Here is a 25,807-nt window from a genome sequence, read left to right as displayed (position 1 = left end):
CAGTTTTTAAGTGGCCACGGCTACTTCCGGGAATACCTCCACAGGATGGGCATGGTTGAAAATCCGAATTGCTTATACTGTGGGCTCATAGACGACGTACGCCACACCTTTTTCGAATGCGATCACTTCGCACAGCAACGAAGAAGAGTGGAAGTAACACTAGGTGGCCTATCCCCGGGCAGTGTCATCAATAAAATGACCTGCGGAAATGACAGATGGGACATGGTCAGCAGATATGCAAGGACTATTCTCCTCGCTAAACGGCAAGATGGTTGCTTAGCCCAATAACGTGAGAGTAGCCAAAGAGCTCACGTAGCGCGCTTCCGTGCCCGAAGTTATGCTAAACGCGGTCCCAGGTGCGGAAAATGCGCGGGCCGTGGGAGGTTAGGTTTTAGTGGGTAGACCATAAAGAAAAAGAAAGGGAGTCCTACACTCGGAGAGGCTCGCTGCTACAGAGAGTAGCACCGAGGCTTAACAACCCGGTTAGTGCATAAAGCATTTCCTCCTTCCACGTAACAAAAAAAAAAAAAAAAAAAAAAAATCTTATTCAATCAAATAAAAAGTTATAACAATTCTAGAAGAATTTAATCTAATAATTTCCCATTCTAAAAAATAAATTAAATTCTTTAATAAAAAATTTAAACTTATAAAAAAAAATAAAAATCTAAAATTAATTAATATTAAAAATCCAATATTACAAATAGATAATTTTTTCACAATTTAAAATGATTATAAATCATATCATTGACATCACAAATCAATATCTTAATTAAACTATTTAAATTTTAAAACCAAATTATACAAATATCTCTTTTTAAAATTAATATATTTAATGGAAATCAATGTAAAAATAAAAGAAGATATTCTCGAATTTTCCCCATTCTAAAAGAATATAGCCCAGAAAAATTTTTTCCATGTTGAGTATAAGCATATAAGTACAAAGTATAACAAGCTCCAAAAAAAGATATTAATGATAATATAATTATACTTAACCAAGATCATCTAATAATTCTATTTAATAAAGAAATCTCTCCTAATAAATTTAATGATGGAGGAGCAGATATATTACAAATACACAATAAAAACCATCATAAAGTCATTGAAGGTATAAAATTTAATAAACCTTTATTGATTAATAATCTACGACTCCCCAATCGTTCATAAGTAATATTTTCTAAACAAAATAAACCAGATGAACAAAACCCATGAGCAATTATCAATACATAAGCACCAGATAAGCCTCAATAATTTAATGTTAAAATACCTCTTAAAACAATTCTTATATGAGAAACAGAAAAATAAGCAATTAAAGATTTTAAATCAGTTTGACCTAAACAAACTAAACTAATTAAAAATCCTCCAACTAATCTAATTCTAATAAAAATATAGTTATATTTAAATCCACTAAACTGTAAAAATGAAAAAATTCGTAATAAACCATAACCCCCTAATTTTAATATAATTCCTGCTAAAATTATTGAACCTGAAACAGGAGCCTCCACATGAGCTTTAGGTAATCATAAATGTACTAAAAATATAGGTATTTTTACTAAAAAAGGTATAATTAATGACAAATACAATAAATCATAATTAAATAAATAATTATACAAAAAATAAAAATTTAAATTTATGAAAATATTATATAAATAAAAAATACTAATTAATATAGGCAAAGAAACAAATAAAGTATAAAATAATAAATAAATTCCAGCTTGTAAACGCTCAGGTTGGTAACCTCAACCTAAAATTAAAAATAATGTAGGAATTAATCTACTTTCAAAAAATAAATAAAACATAAATAAATTTATTGAACTAAAAGTTAAAATTAAAAATATTAATAAAATTAAAATATTTAATAAAAATAAATTTTTATAATTATACAATTTATTAATTATATAACTAGCATTTAATATAAGAATACAAATTCAAACTCTTAATAAAATTAATCCATTTGAAAGAACATCTATTCCTAAAAAATAAGAAATATTTATAAAATAATTAAAACTAAAATTAAATAAAATTATTATAAATATTATCAAAAATAATAAAAATTGAACCATTCAAAAATTTTTTTTTATGAAACAAATAGGAAGTATAAAAATTAATATAAAAATAAATTTCAACATTATAATAAATTAAAAGATTGAAAATAATCATTTCCATAAGTTCGAATTAGTGAAACTAAAATTGAAAGACCTAATACTCCTTCACAAACTCTAAAAATTAAAAACAAAATTCTAAAAAATAATCTATAATCTATCAAATTTAAATATATAAATAATATAAAAAATAAACTCAAAACAATATATTCTAATCTTAATAATATTGATAACAAATGTTTACGATTAGAAACAAATACCAAAACTCCAATTAAAAATAAAATAAAAGGTAACATTCAATATAAAATGATTAACATTAGTTTTAATAGTTTAACAAAAACATTGGTCTTGTAAATCAAAAATAAAAATCATTTTTTAAAACTTCAAGAAAAAAGAAACTTCTTTATCATTAATCTCCAAAATTAATATTTTAATAAATTATCCCTTGTATAATTCAATTATTTTTTTTTATTACTACATTAATTTCTAGATTAATTTTTATTCAAATAAATCATCCATTAGCTATAGGACTAATATTACTTATACAAACACTACAAATTTGCATATTAACAGGAATATTATATAAAACATTCTGATTTTCTTATATTTTATTTCAAATTTTTTTAGGAGGAATATTAGTATTATTTATTTATGTCACTTCACTAGCATCAAAAGAAATATTTTCATTATCAATTAAAATAACAATTTCATGTATTATAATATTCATTATTATAATAATAATTTCAATTTTCTTAGATAAACCTTTTATATTAAACTACATAGAAAATAATGAAATAAAAACAATATATGATATAAAATCATATATACAAGAAAATTCTATTATACTTAATAAATTATATAACTACCCAACAAATATAATAACTATTATATTAATAAACTATTTATTAATTACATTAATTGCCGTAGTAAAAATTACTAATATATTTTATGGACCACTACGAATTATAAACTAATGAATAAACCTTTTCGAAATCAACACCCCTTAATTAAAATTACTAATAATGCTTTAATTGATTTACCAACACCTATTAATATCTCAACTTTATGAAATTTTGGCTCATTATTAGGATTATGTTTAATTATTCAAATTATAACAGGCTTATTCCTAGCCATACATTACACCGCAAATATTAATTTAGCTTTTGATAGAGTAAATCATCTTTGTCGAGATGTAAACTACGGTTGATTATTACGAACATTACATGCTAATGGCGCATCATTTTTTTTTATTTGTATTTATTTACATATTGGACGAAGAATTTATTATATATCTTATTTATTTACACCTACATGATTAATTGGAATTTTAATTTTATTTTTAGTAATAGCAACAGCTTTTATAGGATATGTATTACCATGAGGTCAAATATCTTTTTGAGGTGCAACAGTTATTACAAATTTACTATCAGCAATACCTTATTTAGGAATAAATTTAGTCCAATGGGTATGAGGAGGATTTGCAGTTGATAATGCTACATTAACTCGATTCTTTACTTTCCATTTTATTTTACCTTTTATTGTACTAGCTATAACAATAATTCATTTATTATTCTTACATCAAACAGGATCAAATAATCCTATTGGATTAAATTCAAATATTGACAAAATCCCATTTCATCCTTATTTTTCTTACAAAGATATTGTTGGATTCATTATTATAATTTCAACATTAATATTATTAACATTAACCCACCCATATTTACTAGGAGATCCAGATAATTTTATTCCAGCAAATCCATTAATGACTCCTATTCATATTCAACCAGAATGATATTTTTTATTTGCTTATGCAATTTTACGGTCAATTCCTAATAAATTAGGAGGAGTTATAGCACTAATTATATCAATTGCAATTTTAACAATTCTTCCATTTTATAACTTAAGAAATTTCCGAGGAATTCAATTTTATCCTATAAATAAAATTTTATTTTGAATTATAATTATTACAGTAATTTTACTAACATGAATTGGAGCACGACCAGTAGAAACTCCTTATATTATTGTAGGCCAAATTTTAACAATTATTTACTTTTTATATTATATTACAAATCCTATAATTAATAAATGATGAGATAATTTAATTAAATAGTTAATGAGCTTGAATAAGCATATGTTTTGAAAACATAATATAGAAAAATACTTTCTATTAACTTTACTTAACAAAATTAATTAAATAAAATTTAACAACAACAACTTAAATCCAATAAAAAATAATAAACAATTCAAAGAAATTGGTAAAAAACACTTTCAAGCTAAATATATTAATTTATCATAACGAAACCGAGGTAAAGTACCAAGAACTCAAATAAATACAAAAGAAATAAATACTAATTTTAAATAAAACACAAAATTAAATAAATCACAACCTAAAAAAATAACTCTAAACAATATTCTCATAAATAAAATTCTAGAATATTCAGCTATAAAAATTAACGCAAATCCACCTCTTCTATATTCAACATTAAACCCAGAAACTAATTCAGCTTCACCTTCAGCAAAATCAAAAGGAGTTCGATTAGTTTCAGCTAAACAAATACAAAATCAAACAAATCTAATAGGCAAAAAATTACTAAAAATCAAATATACTTTTGATAATAAAAAAATTGAAAAATGTTATATCTTCCAATTAAAAAAACAAAAGATAATAAAATTAAAACTATTCTAACTTCATAAGAAATTGTTTGAGCAACTGCCCGTAACCCTCCTAATAAAGCATAATTAGAATTTGACGATCAACCAGCAATTATAATTCTATAAACACCTAATCTAGCACAACTTAAAAAAAATAACAATCCTAAATTAAAAGAAAATAATTTAACAAACAAAGGTATACAAAATCAAACAACTAAAGAAAGAAATAAAGAAAAAGTTGGAGAAAAATAATAAGAAATATAATTCGATAATAAAGGATAAGTTTGTTCTTTAGTAAATAATTTAATTGCATCACAAAAAGGTTGAGGAATTCCTAATAAACCAACCTTATTTGGACCTTTTCGAATTTGAATATATCCTAATACTTTACGCTCCAAAAGAGTTAAAAAAGCAACTCTCACTAAAACACAAATAATTAAAATTAATGAACCAATTAAAGTTAAAAATAATTCAAAAATAAACAAGTACTATTTGTAATTAAAAATTACATTTATAAATTCTAAATTTAATGCACTAATCTGCCAAAATTGTTAATTAAATTATATTAATAAAATTCACATAAATAAAATATAATTATTTTAATAACTGGTCCTTTCGTACTAAGATATTATAATATGTATTAAAGATAGAAACCAACCTGGCTTACACCGGTTTGAACTCAGATCATGTAAGGGTTTAAAAGTCGAACAGACTTATTATTTAAGCAACTACACCTAAAATTTACCTTAATCCAACATCGAGGTCGCAAAATTTTTTATCAATAAGAACTCTCCAAAAAAATTACGCTGTTATCCCTAAAGTAACTTATTCTTTTAATCATTAATAATAGATCAATAAATCATAAATTAATGATAAAAATTAATTAAAAGTTAATTAAATTTTAATATCACCCCAATAAAATAATTTTAAAAATTAATATAAAATCAATCTAAAAAATAAAAATTTTTAAAATTATAAAGATTTATAGGGTCTTCTCGTCTTTTAACAAAATTTTAGCTTTTTTACTAAAATATAAAATTCTATAATAAATTTATATGAAACAGATTATACTTCATCCAACCATTCATGCAAGCCTTCAATTAAAAGACTAATGACTATGCTACCTTTGCACAGTTAAATTACTGCGGCCATTAAAAATTTTCATTGGGCAGGTCAGACTTTAAAATTAACTCAAAAAGACATGTTTTTGTTAAACAGGCGAGTAATATATTTGCCGAGTTCTTTATATAAACTTTTCGTTAAAAATTACTTATATATGTGTATATACTAATTTAATCATTATTTCTTTTCAAATAAAATTACAAAAAATTTTTTTTATAAAAAATTAAAACATTAATAAATAATATTTAAATAAAATAATTTTTAAAAAAATTAATAATAATTGCTAATTCTAAGCATATATTTTTTAACTAATTTATCTCATTTATAATAATTTATTTTAAAGCTTATCCCTTAAAATATTATAATTAATAAATTTATTTATTAACAAAATAAATAAATAAATCAAAAATTACTAAATTAAATTTATTTCTAAAAAAAACTAGATATATTTATAAACGAATAACATTTCATTTCTAATAACTTATTTAAAATAATTTTAATACATTAAATTTAATAAATTATTAACTCTTATAAAATCGAGATCAATATTTTTAATATTAATTATTTAATAAACCCTGATACACAAGGTACAAAAAATAAATTTTTCTTATAAAATAAAAATTTTTCAAATTATTTCAATAATCTTTCACAATACAAATAAACTATAATTAAATTTATTTTTTCATTAAAAATTACTAAAACACTAATTTTTATAATTACTTTTAATATAAATTAAACAAATAATAATATAAATAAATCATAAAATAAATAAATAAATAAATATTAAATTCAATTTATATTGATTTGCACAAAAATCTCTTCAATGTAAATGAAACACTTTACTCTATAAGCTTTAAATTGTCATTCTAGATACACCTTCCGATACATCTACTATGTTACGACTTATCTTATTTTAGAATAAGAGCGACGGGCGATATGTACATATTTTAGAGCTAAAGTCAAATTTTTTATCTTTAAAATTTTACTACCAAATCCAATTTCATTAAACATTTAAAATTTAAATTCATTTAAATAATTTTATTGTAACCCATTTCTACTTAAATATAAGCTACACCTTGATCTGATATGAATTTAAATACAAATTATTGAAAATTATTATTCTAATAAAATATTCTGATAACGACGGTATATAAACTGAAAACTAATTTAAGTGAGGTACATCGTGGATTATCAATTATAGAACAGGTTCCTCTGAATAGACTAAAATACCGCCAATTTTTTAAGTTTCAAGAACATAACTAATACTACCTTAATGAAAAATAATTACATTTTTTATAATAGGGTATCTAATCCTAGTTTAATAATAAAATTTTTAAGACTAAATAAAATCAATTTAAAAACTATTATAAATTTAAAATTTCACTTAATAAATTTATATATATATTTAATTTATATCTTACATCGAAAAATTTTTACTTGTATTATTTGTATAACCGCGGATGCTGGCACAAATTTAACCAATACTAAATAAAATTACTAATTCCAATCTTAATTGATTAATAAAACTAATTACTGAGAATAAAATTTAAATTATTAATTATTAAAATAAATATTAATACACACAAAAATTTACATATAAAATAAATTTCTAATAAAAAATAAGCTAAAATAAAACTTTATATTAAAAATAAATTTATAAAAAAAATATAAAAATAAATAATAAATATTAAATTCAAATAATAAAAACAATTAATTTTAATAATAAAAATATAAATTATAAAAATGATTAATAATTTAAAATTTTTAATATTATAAATTACTAATTATTATCAAATTAATAATTTTATATAGTAATTTACCTCCCTAAAAATTTTTTCATAAATTAATTTAATAATATAAAATACAAAATAATATAAAAATTATTAATAATTTAAAATTTTTAATAAAAATCAATTTCATAACAAAATATAAAATAAAAACGACTAATAATTCTAGAATCTAAACTATTTTTTTCTAACAAAATAAAATAATTTATTTAACTTTTTAAAATTCATATTTTATATAAATAAATAACTATATAAAATAATTTAAATTCAATTTTCATTTATAAATTATTTTCAATTTTATACTCTAATACTTAACCTCAATATTTAATATAAATTATCACAGAAATGATTAATAATTTAAAATTTTTAATAAAAATCAATTTCATAATAAAATATAAAATAAAAACGACTAATAATTCTAGAATCTAAAATATTTTTTTCTAACAAAATAAAATAATTTATTTCAATTTTTAAAATTTATATTTTATAAAGATAAATAACTATATAAAATAATTTAAATTCAATTTTCATTTATAGATTATTTTCAATTTTATACTCTAATACTTAACCTCAATATTTAATATAAATTATTATAGAAATGATTAATAATTTAAAATTTTTAATAAAAATCAATTTCATAATAAAATATAAAATAAAAACGACTAATAATTCTAGAATCTAAAATATTTTTTTTCTAACAAAATAAAATAATTTATTTCAATTTTTAAAATTATTTAATACTAATAGATATATTAAATAATTTAAATTAAATCTTCATTTATAAATTATTTTAAATTTAATATTCTAATAATTAACCTCTCATATTTATAAATATAAATTATTATAAAAATGATTAATAATTTTAAAATTTTTTATAAAAATCAATTTCATAATAAAATATAAAATAAAAACGATTACAACAGGTATGACGTAGCTGAATGCGTTTACAACCATTTCAACTATCGTAGGGGTGCGAGTTCGACTCCCACTCCCGGGAGAAGAGGCTTTGAAGAGATTTACAAGGTATAATCGAAACAGCTGTCGCCTTGTCCGTCCTGATGTCACGTTGTTTAAATTTTTCCCAAATTATTAAATAAAATATAAAATTAAAAAATTGCTTCAAATAAATGTTTTCATACATTTAAAAAAAAAAAAAAAAAAAGCAATATGGGCAATCCCCGATTATTAAAAATCATACAAACAGACAAAATTGGTTATTTCGTTGTACTTCTATAAATAGAACGAAAACAGCAACAAAACCAAAGTTTCTTTGAAAACCGCCGTACCAAGCATAGCTTTAACACATAATTGCACACGAAGTATGCAATGTGTAAAAGATTAAAATATGCAAAAAGAAGGCAATTGGGAAAGACTTTACAACAGGCATGACGTAGCTGAATGCGTTTACAACCATTTCAACTATCGTAGGGGTGTGAGTTCGACTCCCACTCCCGGGAGAAAAGGCTTTGAAGAGATTTACAAGGTATAATCGAAACAGCTGTCGCCTTGTCCGTCCTGATGTCACGTTGTTTAAATTTTTCCCAAATTATTAAATAAAATATAAAATTAAAAAATTGCTTCAAATAAATGTTTTCATACATTTAAAAAAAAAAAAAAAAAGCAATATGGGCAATCCCCGATTATTAAAAATCATACAAACAGACAAAATTGGTTAATTCGTTGTAGTTCTATAAATAGAACGAAAACAGCAACAAAACCAAAGTTTCTTTGAAAACCGCCGTACCAAGCATAGCTTTAACACATAATTGCATACGAAGTATGCAATGTGTAAAAGATTAAAATATGCAAAAAGAAGGCAATTGGGAAAGACTTTACAACAGGCATGACGTAGCTGAATGCGTTTACAACCATTTCAACTATCGTAGGGGTGCGAGTTCGACTCCCACTCCCGGGAGAAAAGGCTTTGAAGAGATTTACAAGGTATAATCGAAACAGCTGTCGCCTTGTCCGTCCTGATGTCACGTTGTTTAAATTTTTCCCAAATTATTAAATAAAATATAAAATTAAAAAATTGCTTCAAATAAATGTTTTCATACATTTAAAAAAAAAAAAAAAAAAAAAAAAAAGCAATATGGGCAATCCCCGATTATTAAAAATCATACAAACAGACAAAATTGGTTAATCCGTTGTAGTTCTATAAATAGAACGAAAACAGCAACAAAACCAAAGTTTCTTTGAAAACCGCCGTACCAAGCATAGCTTTAACACATAATTGCATACGAAGTATGCAATGTGTAAAAGATTAAAATATGCAAAAAGAAGGCAATTGGGAAAGACTTTACAACAGGCATGACGTAGCTGAATGCGTTTACAACCATTTCAACTATCGTAGGGGTGCGAGTTCGACTCCCACTCCCGGGAGAAAAGGCTTTGAAGAGATTTACAAGGTATAATCGAAACAGCTGTCGCCTTGTCTGTCCTGATGTCACGTTGTTTAAATTTTTCCCAAATTATTAAATAAAATATAAAATTAAAAAATTGCTTCAAATAAATGTTTTCATACATTTAAAAAAAAAAAAAAAAAGCAATATGGGCAATCCCCGATTATTAAAAATCATACAAACAGACAAAATTGGTTAATTCGTTGTAGTTCTATAAGAACGAAAACAGCAACAAAACCAAAGTTTCTTTGAAAACCGCCGTACCAAGCATAGCTTTAACACATAATTGCATACGAAGTATGCAATGTGTAAAAGATTAAAATATGCAAACAGAAGGCAATTGGGAAAGACTTTACAACAGGCATGACGTAGCTGAATGCGTTTACAACCATTTCAACTATCGTAGGGGTGCGAGTTCGACTCCCACTCCCGGGAGAAAAGGCTTTGAAGAGATTTACAAGGTATAATCGAAACAGCTGTCGCCTTGTCCGTCCTGATGTCACGTTGTTTAAATTTTTCCCAAATTAATAAATAAAATATAAAATTAAAAAATTGCTTCAAATAAATGTTTTCATACATTTAAAAAAAAAAAAAAAAAAAAAAAAGCAATATGGGCAATCCCCGATTATTAAAAATCATACAAACAGACAAAATTGGTTAATTCGTTGTAGTTCTATAAATAGAACGAAAACAGCAACAAAACCAAAGTTTCTTTGAAAACCGCCGTACCAAGCATAGCTTTAACACATAATTGCATACGAAGTATGCAATGTGTAAAAGATTAAAATATGCAAAAAGAAGGCAATTGGGAAAGACTTTACAACAGGCATGACGTAGCTGAATGCGTTTACAACCATTTCAACTATCGTAGGGGTGCGAGTTCGACTCCCACTCCCGGGAGAAAAGGCTTTGAAGAGATTTACAAGGTATAATCGAAACAGCTGTCGCCTTGTCCGTCCTGATGTCACGTTGTTTAAATTTTTCCCAAATTATTAAATAAAATATAAAATTAAAAAATTGCTTCAAATAAATGTTTTCATACATTTAAAACAAAAAAAAAAAAAAAAAAAAAAAAGCGATATGGGCAATCCCCGATTATTAAAAATCATACAAACAGACAAAATTGGTTAATTCGTTGTAGTTCTATAAATAGAACGAAAACAGCAACAAAACCAAAGTTTCTTTGAAAACCGCCGTACCAAGCATAGCTTTAACACATAATTGCATACGAAGTATGCAATGTGTAAAAGATTAAAATATGCAAAAAGAAGGCAATTGGGAAAGACTTTACAACAGGCATGACGTAGCTGAATGCGTTTACAACCATTTCAACTATCGTAGGGGTGCGAGTTCGACTCCCACTCCCGGGAGAAAAGGCTTTGAAGAGATTTACAAGGTATAATCGAAACAGCTGTCGCCTTGTCCGTCCTGATGTCACGTTGTTTAAATTTTTCCCAAATTATTAAATAAAATATAAAATTCAAAAATTGCTTCAAATAAATGTTTTCATACATTAAAAAAAAAAAAAAAAAAAAAAAAAAAAAAAAAAAAAGCAATATGGGCAATCCCCGATTATTAAAAATCATACAAACAGACAAAATTGGTTAATTCGTTGTAGTTCTATAAATAGAACGAAAACAGCAACAAAACCAAAGTTTCTTTGAAAACCGCCGTACCAAGCATAGCTTTAACACATAATTGCATACGAAGTATGCAATGTGTAAAAGATTAAAATATGCAAAAAGAAGGCAATTGGGAAAGACTTTACAACAGGCATGACGTAGCTGAATGCGTTTACAACCATTTCAACTATCGTAGGGGTGCGAGTTCGACTCCCACTCCCGGGAGAAAAGGCTTTGAAGAGATTTACAAGGTATAATCGAAACAGCTGTCGCCTTGTCCGTCCTGATGTCACGTTGTTTAAATTTTTCCCAAATTATTAAATAAAATATAAAATTAAAAAATTGCTTCAAATAAATGTTTTCATACATTTAAAAAAAAAAAAAAAAGCAATATGGGCAATCCCCGATTATTAAAAATCATACAAACAGACAAAATTGGTTAATTGGTTGTAGTTCTATAAATAGAACGAAAACAGCAACAAAACCAAAGTTTCTTTGAAAACCGCCGTACCAAGCATAGCTTTAACACATAATTGCATACGAAGTATGCAATGTGTAAAAGATTAAAATATGCAAAAAGAAGGCAATTGGGAAAGACTTTACAACAGGCATGACGTAGCTGAATGCGTTTACAACCATTTCAACTATAGTAGGGGTGCGAGTTCGACTCCCACTCCCGGGAGAAAAGGCTTTGAAGAGATTTACAAGGTATAATCGAAACAGCTGTCGCCTTGTCCGTCCTGATGTCACGTTGTTTAAATTTTTCCCAAATTATTAAATAAAATATAAAATTAAAAAATTGCTTCAAATAAATGTTTTCATACATTTAAAAAAAAAAAAAAAAGCAATATGGGCAATCCCCGATTATTAAAAATCATACAAACAGACAAAATTGGTTAATTCGTTGTAGTTCTATAAATAGAACGAAAACAGCAACAAAACCAAAGTTTCTTTGAAAACCGCCGTACCAAGCATAGCTTTAACACATAATTGCATACGAAGTATGCAATGTGTAAAAGATTAAAATATGCAAAAAGAAGGCAATTGGGAAAGACTTTACAACAGGCATGACGTAGCTGAATGCGTTTACAACCATTTCAACTATCGTAGGGGTGCGAGTTCGACTCCCACTCCCGGGAGAAAAGGCTTTGAAGAGATTTACAAGGTATAATCGAAACATCTGTCGCCTTGTCCGTCCTGATGTCACGTTGTTTAAATTTTTCCCAAATTATTAAATAAAATATAAAATTAAAAAATTGCTTCAAATAAATGTTTTCATACATTTAAAAAAAAAAAAAAAAAAGCAATATGGGCAATCCCCGATTATTAAAAATCATACAAACAGACAAAATTGGTTAATTCGTTGTAGTTCTATAAATAGAACGAAAACAGCAACAAAACCATAAGTTTCTTTGAAAACCGCCGTACCAAGCATAGCTTTAACACATAATTGCATACGAAGTATGCAATGTGTAAAAGATTAAAATATGCAAAAAGAAGGCAATTGGGAAAGACTTTACAACAGGCATGACGTAGCTGAATGCGTTTACAACCATTTCAACTATCGTAGGGGTGCGAGTTCGACTCCCACTCCCGGGAGAAAAGGCTTTGAAGAGATTTACAAGGTATAATCGAAACAGCTGTCGCCTTGTCCGTCCTGATGTCACGTTGTTTAAATTTTTCCCAAATTATTAAATAAAATATAAAATTAAAAAATTGCTTCAAATAAATGTTTTCATACATTTAAAAAAAAAAAAAAAAAAGCAATATGGGCAATCCCCGATTATTAAAAATCATACAAACAGACAAAATTGGTTAATTCGTTGTAGTTCTATAAATAGAACGAAAACAGCAACAAAACCAAAGTTTCTTTGAAAACCGCCGTGCCAAGCATAGCTTTAACACATAATTGCATACGAAGTATGCAATGTGTAAAAGATTAAAATATGCAAAAAGAAGGCAATTGGGAAAGACTTTACAACAGGCATGACGTAGCTGAATGCGTTTACAACCATTTCAACTATCGTAGGGGTGCGAGTTCGACTCCCACTCCCGGGAGAAAAGGCTTTGAAGAGATTTACAAGGTATAATCGAAACAGCTGTCGCCTTGTCCGTCCTGATGTCACGTTGTTTAAATTTTTCCCAAATTATTAAATAAAATATAAAATTAAAAAATTGCTTCAAATAAATGTTTTCATACATTTAAAAAAAAAAAAAAAAAAAAAAGCAATATGGGCAATCCCCGATTATTAAAAATCATAAAAACGATTATTAATTCTAGAATCTAAAATATTTTTCTAACAAAATAAAATTTATTTCAATTTTTAAAATTTATATTTATTATTAATAAATATAAACTTACTACATTAAATAATTTAAATTAAATCTTAATTTATAAATTATTTAAAATTTATATTAACATTTAACTCCTCACATTTATAAAATATTAAATATTATAAAAATAATTAATAATTTTTAAATTTTTAATAAAATAAATAATTAACAACTAACCCCTAATTAACTATTAATTAATATTCAATAAAATAAAATAAAATTATCAAAAACAATTAATAAATATAAAATCTTTAATAAAATTAAATAATTTATAGTTATTAAATAAAATCAAAAATAATTAATAATTTTAAAAATTTAATAAAAATCAATTTTATAATATAAAATTATATAGAAATGATTAATAATTTAAATCAATTTTTTTAACAAAATAAAATAATTTAATTTCAATTTTCAATATTATTATTTAATATTAATAGATAATTATATTTAATAATTAAAATTATATTTTTATTAATAAATTATTTTTAAATAAATATTTAAATATAGTAATTAACCTCCCTAAAATTTTTTCATAAATTCATTTTGTAATAAAAATGTAAATATTATGAAAATAATAATTTTAAAATTTTTAATAAAACAAATAATTAATAACTAACCCCTAATTAATTATTAATTAATATTCAATAAAATAAAATAAAATTATTAAAAATAATCAATAAATATAGAATTTTTAATATTATAAAAATTTAATTGTTAATAAATATTTAAACAAATAATTTTAAAAAATAATTAACAATTTAAAATTTTTAATAAATAATTAATAACTAACCCCTAATTAATTATTAAATAAAATTAAAAATAATCAATAATTATAAAATTTTTAATAAAAATCAATTTCTTAATAAAATATTAAACAAAAATAATCAATAATTTTAAAATCTATAATTATTATATTTTAATAAAATAAAATAATTTAATTTCATTTTTCAATATTATTATTTAATATTAATAGATAATTATATTTAATAATTAAAATTATATTTTTATTAATAAATTATTTTTAAATAAATATTTAAATATAGTAATTAACCTCCCTAAAATTTTTTCATAAATTCATTTTGTAATAAAAATGTAAATATTATGAAAATAATAATTTTAAAATTTTTAATAAAACAAATAATTAATAGCTAACCCCTAATTAATTATTAATTAATATTCAATAAAATAAAATAAAATTATTAAAAATAATCAATTAAAATAGAATTTTTAATATTATAAAAATTTAATTGTTAATAAATATTTAAACAAATAATTTTAAAAAATAATTAACAATTTAAAATTTTTAATAAATAATTAATAATTAACCCCTAATTAATTATTAAATAAAATTAAAAATAATCAATAATTATAAAATTTTTAATAAAAATCAATTTCTTAATAAAATATTAAACAAAAATAATCAATAATTTTAAAATCTATAATTATTATATTTTAATAAAATAAAATAATTTAATTTCAATTTTCAATATTATTATTTAATATTAATAGATAATTATATTTAATAATTAAAATTATATTTTTATTAATAAATTATTTTTAAATAAATATTTAAATATAGTAATTAACCTCCCTAAAATTTTTTCATAAATTCATTCTGTAATAAAAATGTTAATATTATGAAAATAATAATTTTAAAATTTTTAATAAAATAAATAATTAATAATTAACCCCTAATTAATTATTAGTTAATATTCAATAAAATAAAATAAAATTATCAAAAATAATCAATAAATAAAAAATTTTAAAATTGTAAAAATTTAATTATTAATAAATATTTAAACAAATAATTTTAAAAAATAATTAATAATTTAAAATTTTTAATAAATGATTAATAATTAACCCCTAATTAATTATTAATTAAAATTAAAAATAATCAATAATTTAAAATTTTTAATAAAAATCAATTTCATAATAAAATATTAAATAAAAATAATCAATAATTTTAAAATTTTTTATTTATTTTTTATAAAATCAAATAATTTAATTTTCAATTTTTAAAAATAAATACTAAATATTTATAAATAATAAAATATAGTATATAAAATTTACATTTATTAAACAATAAAATTTAAATAGAATATAAAATTATAAATAATAAATTTTAAAATTATCAAATTCCACAATTTTAAAAACAAATAATTTAAAAATTTTTAATTTTTAACAAAATTTCAATTTTTACAATATTAAAAATTTTAAATTATTAATCATTTCTATAATTTTTTTTTTTTTTTATTGCAAAAAATTTCGAAATTTTTAAAAAAATTTTTAAAATTTTGTTATTGATTAATTTTCTTTATACCAAAATAGACACTTTCCATTCAATTATTTTATATACATGACATTTTATTTAAAAATTATGTTTCATTCATTATAATTTATAGATATACTATAAAGATCAATAAATATCTATATATATATAAATATTTAATATATTAATAGATGCATACTAATCTTGTCCAAAAAAACCCTAAAATTTAAAAATAGAGATTAGTATATTAAAATTTGATTATTAATATTATAATCTATTATTAGAAATTTTAATAAATCTAAATATTAAATATAAATAAACGATATACATCTATATATTTATATTAAAGTTGTGATTTTAACTCTCATACCTATCTATATTAGAATTTTTTATTACTTAAATAAAATTAAAATCAGTAATTTTTCAAACACCAATTTTAATTATTTAATATATTACATATTTAAAATTAATTTTTCATAAATTTTTCTAAATTATTAGTATAAAAAAAAAAAAACATGTTTATTTTATGATGAAATTTAATCTTTAATTTTAAAAAAGATAATTTTTCATTCAAAAAAGTACAATAGAAATCGTCTATTTTAAATTAATGAATTGCCTGAAAAAAGGGTTATCTTGATAGGATAAATAATGTAATTCTATTACCTTCATTATATTTAATGGAATTAAACCATTTCTAAAAGTATCAAAAACTTATGTGCATCTTACACTAAAATATAAAAAGATAAGCTAATAAAGCTACTGGGTTCATACCCCATTTATAAAGGTTATAAATCCTTTTCTTTTTAATTATTAATAATTCTGCAAAAATTATATTCTTTTCAATATTACTAATAAGAACAATAATCACAATTTCATCAAATTCTTGATTAAGAGCTTGAATAGGTTTAGAGATTAATTTATTATCTTTTATCCCCCTAATAAGAGATAATAACAATAATAATCTAATATCTACAGAAGCTTCTCTAAAATATTTTTTAATCCAAACAATTGCATCAGCAATTCTATTATTTTGTATTATCATAATATACATAAATACTTTATTAATACAAAATGATTATTTATTTAGTAAATGAATTTTAATTTCTTCTTTATTATTAAAAAGAGGTACTGCTCCTTTCCATTTTTGATTTCCAACAGTCATAGAAGGGTTATCATGAAATAATAATTTAATTTTAATAACATGACAAAAAATTGCCCCTATAATATTAATTTCTTATTTAATTAATATTAATTTTATAAATATTGTTATTATTACATCAATTATTATTGGTTCTTTAGGAGGATTAAATCAAACTTCATTACGAAAATTAATAGCTTTTTCATCTATTACTCATTTAGGATGAATATTAGCAGCAATACAAATTAATGAAATATTATGAATGACATATTTTTGATTTTATTCATTTTTATCATTTAGTATAATTTTCTTATTCAAAAATTTTGAAATTTATTATATTAATCAATTATTCAATTCATTTTTCAATTTAAAAATTTTAAAATTTATTTTATTATTAAATTTACTATCTTTAGGAGGATTACCACCATTTATTGGATTCTTACCAAAATGATTAGTAATTCAACATTTAATTATAAATAATCAATACTTATTGACAACAATTATAGTAACAATATCATTAATTACATTATTTTTTTATTTACGATTGTGTTTTTCTACATTCACATTAAACTATTATGAGAATAATTGAATATTTTCAATAAAATCAAATAATTTTTTTATTAAATGAATATTAATAATTTCTTTTATTTCAACATTTAGTTTAATTACAATTTCTATTGTCCATCCACTATTCTACTAATATTTGAAGGTTTTAAGTTAAAAAAACTAATAGCCTTCAAAGCTATAAATATTAGTAGAACCTTTTAAGCCTTAGTAATCTAATTACTCCTTTAGATTTGCAATCTAATGTCATTATTGACTATAAAACTAACTTTAATTAAAAAGAAATATTCTTATAAATAGATTTACAATCTACCGCCTAAAATTCAGCCATTTAATTACACCATTGAATATACCATAAATAAATCGCACTTAGTCGCGACAATGGTTATTTTCAACAAATCATAAAGATATCGGAACATTATATTTTATTTTTGGAGCTTGAGCAGGAATAATTGGAACTTCATTAAGAATTATTATTCGAGCTGAATTAGGTCATCCAGGTAACTTAATTGGAAATGACCAAATTTATAATATAATTGTTACATCTCATGCTTTTGTAATAATTTTCTTTATAGTTATACCAATTATAATTGGAGGATTTGGAAATTGACTAGTACCCCTTATACTAGGAGCTCCTGACATAGCATTCCCTCGAATAAACAATATAAGTTTTTGATTATTGCCCCCATCCCTTACATTATTACTCATCAGCAGTATGGTAGAAACTGGGGCTGGAACAGGTTGAACAATTTACCCTCCTCTTTCATCTACTATTGCACATAGAGGGGCATCTGTTGACTTAGCTATTTTTTCTTTACATTTAGCCGGAATCTCTTCTATTTTAGGAGCAGTAAATTTTATTACTACTGTTATTAATATACGATCAACAGGTATTACATTTGATCGAATACCTTTATTTGTATGAGCAGTAATATTAACTGCTCTTTTACTTTTATTATCCTTACCAGTTCTAGCAGGAGCTATTACTATATTATTAACAGACCGAAATTTAAATACATCATTTTTTGACCCAGCAGGTGGTGGAGATCCTATTTTATATCAACATTTATTTTGATTTTTTGGTCATCCAGAAGTTTATATTTTAATTTTACCTGGATTTGGAATAATTTCTCATATTATTAGACAAGAATCAAGAAAAAAAGGAACTTTTGGTTCTTTAGGAATAATTTATGCTATAATAGCAATTGGATTATTAGGATTTATTGTATGAGCTCATCACATATTTACAGTAGGAATAGATGTAGACACACGAGCTTATTTCACTTCAGCAACTATAATTATTGCTGTCCCTACAGGTATCAAAATTTTTAGCTGATTAGCAACATTACATGGAACTCAATTAACATATTCTCCAACAATACTTTGATCTTTAGGATTTGTGTTCTTATTTACCGTAGGAGGATTAACAGGAGTAGTACTAGCTAATTCATCAATTGACATTATTCTACATGACACTTATTACGTAGTTGCACATTTCCATTATGTTTTATCTATAGGAGCAGTTTTTGCTATTATAGCTGGACTCATCCATTGATACCCTTTATTTACAGGATTAACTTTAAATCCTATTTGATTAAAAACTCAATTTTTAATTATATTTTTAGGTGTAAATTTAACATTCTTCCCTCAACATTTCTTAGGTTTAGCAGGAATACCACGACGATATTCAGATTATCCAGATGCTTATACTACATGAAATATTACTTCCACAATTGGTTCATCTATTTCATTAATAAGAATCTTATTATTTTTATTTATTATTTGAGAAAGTATAATTTCTAACCGAATAGTTTTATATCCTATACAATTTAGATCTTCAATTGAATGATCTCAAAATACTCCCCCATCAGAACATAGATACTCTGAATTACCTTTATTAACTAATTTCTAATATGGCAGATTAGTGCAATGGATTTAAGCTTCATATATAAAGATTTTACTTTTATTAGAAATTAAATGACAACATGAGCCACTTTTAGACTTCAAGATAGTGCATCACCTTTAATAGAACAATTGACTTTTTTTCATGATCATACATTAATAATTTTAATTATAATTACAATATTAGTCAGTTATTTAATATTTATATTATTCTTTAATAAATATACAAATAGAAATTTATTACATGGGCAAACTATTGAAATAATTTGAACGATTCTCCCAACAATTATATTATTATTTATTGCTTTCCCATCACTTCGATTATTATATTTATTAGATGAAATTAATGAACCATCAATAACATTAAAAACTATTGGTCATCAATGATATTGAAAATATGAATATTCAGATTTTTTAAATATTGAATTTGATTCTTATATAATCCCAACAAACGAAATGATTAATAATAATTTTCGATTATTAGATGTAGATAATCGAGTAGTTTTACCTATAAATTCACAAATTCGAATTTTAGCAGCAGCAGATGTTATTCATTCATGAACTATTCCTGCTCTTGGTGTAAAAATTGATAGAACACCAGGGCGATTAAACCAAACTAATTTTATAATTAACCGACCTGGGTTATTTTTTGGACAATGTTCTGAAATTTGTGGAACTAATCATAGTTTTATGCCTATTGTAATTGAAAGAATTCCTATAAAAAATTTTATTAAATGAATTAATAATAATTCATCATTAGATGACTGAAAGCAAGTATTGGTCTCTTAAACCATTTAATAGTAAATTAGCAATTACTTCTAATGAATTTTATAACAAAATTATTTCATAATAAAAAAAAATTAGTTAAATTTATAACATTAGTATGTCAAACTAAAATTATTAATTATTTTAGTTAATATTTTTTAATTCCACAAATAGCCCCTATTAGATGATTAATATTATTTTTTATATTTTTAATAACATTTATTATATTTAGAATTATTAATTATTATTCATTAATTAATCAAACATCTAAATCTAATTATTTTAAAAATAAAATAATTAATTCATTCAACTGAAAATGGTAACTAATTTATTTTCTGTATTTGATCCTTCATCAAGAATTTTTAACTTATCATTAAATTGAATAAGTTCATTTATTGGATTATTAATTATTCCATCAACTTATTGATTAATTCCTTCTCGATGAAATATTATATGAAATTTAATCTTAATATCTTTACATAAAGAATTCAAAACTTTATTAGGACCAAAAAGTTACTCAGGATCTACTTTTATCTCTATTTCATTATTTTCAATAATTTTATTAAATAATTTTATAGGATTATTCCCATATATTTTTACAAGAACTAGACACCTAATTTTTACATTAACAATAGCATTACCTTTATGAATCTGTTTTATAATCTATGGCTGAATCAATAATACTCAACATATGTTCACTCATCTAGTCCCTCAAGGAACACCTAAAATTCTAATACCATTTATAGTTTGCATTGAAACTATTAGTAATATTATTCGACCAGGAACTTTAGCAGTACGATTAACTGCTAATATAATTGCTGGTCATTTACTATTAACTTTATTAGGAAATACAGGATCTTCTATTAATAAAATAATTATATTATTATTATTGATTAGTCAAATTGCACTATTAATTCTTGAATCAGCAGTTGCAATTATTCAATCTTATGTATTTGCAGTATTAAGAACTTTATATTCTAGAGAAATCAATTAATTTATTTTATAAAATAAAAACACATGCAAATCATCCTTTTCACTTAGTAGATTTTAGCCCTTGACCTTTAACAGGAGCTATTGGAGCAATAATTTCAATATCAGGATTAGTAAAATGATTCCATCAATATGATATTTCACTATTTTTATTAGGTAATATTATTACAATTTTAACTATTTATCAATGATGACGAGATATTTCACGAGAAGGAACATTCCAAGGACTACACACATTACCTGTAACACTAGGATTACGATGAGGAATAATTTTATTTATTTTATCAGAAATTTTATTTTTTTATCATTTTTTTGAGCTTTTTTTCATAGTAGATTAGCCCCATCAATTGAATTAGGTATTTTATGACCACCTATAGGAATTAAATCTTTTAACCCCTTCCAAATTCCTTTATTAAATACTATTATTTTATTAACATCAGGAGTAACAATTACATGAGCTCACCATAGATTAATGGAAAATAATTATTCACAAACAACACAAGGATTATTTTTTACAATTTTATTAGGAATTTATTTTAGAATTCTTCAAGCTTATGAATATATTGAAGCCCCATTTACAATTGCAGACTCTATTTATGGGTCTACATTTTTTATAGCTACAGGATTCCATGGAATTCATGTATTAATCGGAACAACTTTTTTATTAATTTGTTTAATGCGCCACTTAAATTATCATTTTTCAAAAACCCATCATTTCGGATTTGAAGCAGCTGCTTGATATTGACATTTTGTAGATATTGTATGATTACTATTATATATCTCAATTTATTGATGAGGAAATTAATAATTTACTAATATCTATAAAATATAGCCAATTAATTAATAAATCTATATAATATAATTGTATATTTGACTTCCAATCATAAAGACTACTAATAACAGTAGTATAGATAATTTATTTAATCTTAACAATAATAATATTAATTATAATTATTACAACAATTATCATAATTTTTGCATCTATTTTATCTAAAAAAACTTTAAGAGATCGAGAAAAATGCTCACCATTCGAATGTGGATTTGACCCTAAATCATCATCACGATTACCCTTCTCTTTACAATTCTTTTTAATTACAATTATTTTTTTAATCTTCGATGTAGAAATCGTATTAATTCTACCTATAATCATAATTATTAAATTATCTAATATTTTTATATGAACTACTACTTCAATTACATTCATTTTTATTTTAATTATTGGACTTTATCATGAATGAAATCAAGGAATACTAAACTGATCAAAATAATTAAATAAGGGTTGTAGTTAAAAATAACATTTGATTTGCATTCAAAAAGTATTGGTTCTTCAATCTACCTTGAATAATGAAGCAATTTTAGTGCATTTAGTTTCGACCTAATCTTAAGTAAATATTTATACCCTTATTCATAATATTAATTGAAGCCAAAAAGAGGCCTATCATTGTTAATGATAAAAATGAGTAAATAAACTCCAATTAAAGAAGTAAGATGATCAAGAAAAAGCTGCTAACTTTTATCTTTTAATGGTTTAATTCCATTTATACTTCTATAATTTATATAGTTTAATAAAAACATTACATTTTCATTGTAAAATTAAAAAAAAAATTTTTTATAAATTTTATTACTATTACTATAATTAATTCATTACATACATATATACATACACACACACACACACACACACACATATATATATATATATATATATATATATTCATATATTAATTTTTATATTCAAAAATTTTTTAATTACCCTAACAACTTCAATGTTATGCTCTAAATTTAAGCTATTTGAATAAAACAATAATAATAATACAATTATTAATATAATGATTCATAAAATAAATAATATTAAATAAATTTTTAAATTATTATTATGAAAAACAAAAAGTAATTGAGAATATTCAATTAAATTATTATATAAATTTTGACAACCTAAAAATTCAGATCAACATTGATCAAAAGATTTATAAATTATATTTCCTAATATTAAAGGATAATTAATTAATCCATAAGTAGAAATATAAGTTATAAACCATATTGACCCAAAATAATTAACCATTAAATAATTATTTAAAGATTTATTAAAATAAAATAAATATATATTTGAAATTATATATCCCAATACCCCCCTAAAATACAAATAAGTAATGTTACATATTTTATATAAAAAGGTAAACAAATTATATAAGGAGTAATAAACAACAATCATCTCAATATTCTACCTCCTAAAATTCTTATAATTACTAATCCTATTATACCTCGAAGCATAATTCATCCCTCATCATTTAATATATTTAAAGATCCACAATTTAATTCACCAATTATTGAATAATAAATTAAACGAAATGAATAACATACAGTTAAACCAGTTGAAAAAAAATATAAAAAATATCTAAAAAAATTAATATAATTTATAGAAACTATTTCTAAAATTATATCCTTAGAATAAAACCCGGCTAAAAAAGGTATTCCACATAAAGCTAAATTTGCAACATTAAAACAAGTTGAAGTAAAAGGTATAAAACTTCTTAGCCCCCCTATTAAACGAATATCTTGAGAATTATTTATATTATGAATAATAGCTCCTGCACATATAAATAATAATGCTTTAAACAAAGCATGAGTTAATATATGAAAAAAAGCTAATTTTATAAAACCTATTGATAAAATACATATTATTAAGCCCAACTGACTTAAAGTAGACAATGCAATAATTTTTTTTAAATCAAATTCAAAATTAGCACCTAATCCAGCTATAAATATAGTTAACCCAGATAATAATAATAAAATACAACTTAACAAAGAATCTAATAATAAAATATTAAACCGAATTAATAAATATACTCCAGCAGTTACAAGAGTTGAAGAAAGGAATCTGAGCTCTTTTAGTTATAGCTGCTAACATAATTAATAATATTACAACATTCATCTCAAAATCCTTTTTTATAAATTCTAAATAAAAAATAAATCTTCAACTTCCATAATTTAACATTCAAGAAATAGCCAATAAAAAAGCAACATCACCAACACGATTTGATAATACCGTTAATATTCCAGAATTGTAAGATTTCAAATTGTGAAAATAAATTACTAAACAATAAGAAACTAATCCCAACCCATCCCAACCTAATAAAATTCTAATTAAATTAGGAGAAATAATTAATAATATTATTGACATGACAAACAAAAAAACTAATATAATGAAACGATTAATATTTAATTCACTTATTATATATTCTTTTCTATAATAAATCACAAAAGAAGAAATTATTAATACAAAAGATATGAATAATAATCTTATTCAATCAAATAAAAAAGTTATAACAATTCTAGAAGAATTTAATCTAATAATTTCCCATTCTAAAAAATAAATTAAATTCTTTAATAAAAAATTTAAACTTATAAAAAAAAATAAAAATCTAAAATTAATTAATATTAAAAATCCAATATTACAAATAGATAATTTTTTCACAATTTAAAATGATTATAAATCATATCATTGACATCACAAATCAATATTTTAATTAAACTATTTAAATTTTAAAATCAAATTATACAAATATCTCTTTTTAAAATTAATATATTTAATGGAAATCAATGTAAAAATAAAAGAAGATACTCTCGAATTTTCCCCATTCTAAAAGAATATAGCCCAGAAAAATTTTTTCCATGTTGCGTATAAGCATATAAGTACAAAGTATAACAAGCTCCAAAAAAGATATTAATGATAATATAATTATACTTAACCAAGATCATCTAATAATTCTATTTAATAAAGAAATCTCTCCTAATAAATTTAATGATGGAGGAGCAGATATATTACAAATACACAATAAAAACCATCATAAAGTCATTGAAGGTATAAAATTTAATAAACCTTTATTGATTAATAATCTACGACTCCCCAATCGTTCATAAGTAATATTTGCTAAACAAAATAAACCAGATGAACAAAACCCATGAGCAATTATCAATACATAAGCACCAGATAAGCCTCAATAATTTAATGTTAAAATACCTCTTAAAACAATTCTTATATGAGAAACAGAAGAATAAGCAATTAAAGATTTTAAATCAGTTTGACGTAAACAAACTAAACTAATTAAAAATCCTCCAACTAATCTAATTCTAATAAAAATATAGTTATATTTAAATCCA

General features: G+C 22.5%; 1 protein-coding gene and 2 pseudogenes across 1 annotated transcript in view; 2 read left to right on the top strand and 1 right to left on the bottom strand.

The window, feature by feature from the left end:
• LOC137235148 (glutamate receptor ionotropic, kainate 1-like) overlaps positions 1–25,807 on the top strand; it is a 2,828,327-nt gene that overhangs the window by 1,631,768 nt on the left and 1,170,752 nt on the right. The gene's annotated exons all lie outside the window — the stretch shown is intronic.
• On the top strand, positions 17,097–18,133 carry LOC137234530 (NADH-ubiquinone oxidoreductase chain 2-like; annotated as a pseudogene).
• LOC137234529 (NADH-ubiquinone oxidoreductase chain 5-like) lies at positions 23,878–25,144 on the bottom strand (annotated as a pseudogene).

This window comes from Eurosta solidaginis, chromosome X, assembly GCF_040869045.1.
Source record: "Eurosta solidaginis isolate ZX-2024a chromosome X, ASM4086904v1, whole genome shotgun sequence".
NCBI lineage: Eukaryota > Metazoa > Arthropoda > Insecta > Diptera > Tephritidae > Eurosta > Eurosta solidaginis.
This window is presented reverse-complemented; position numbering and strand designations above follow the sequence as displayed.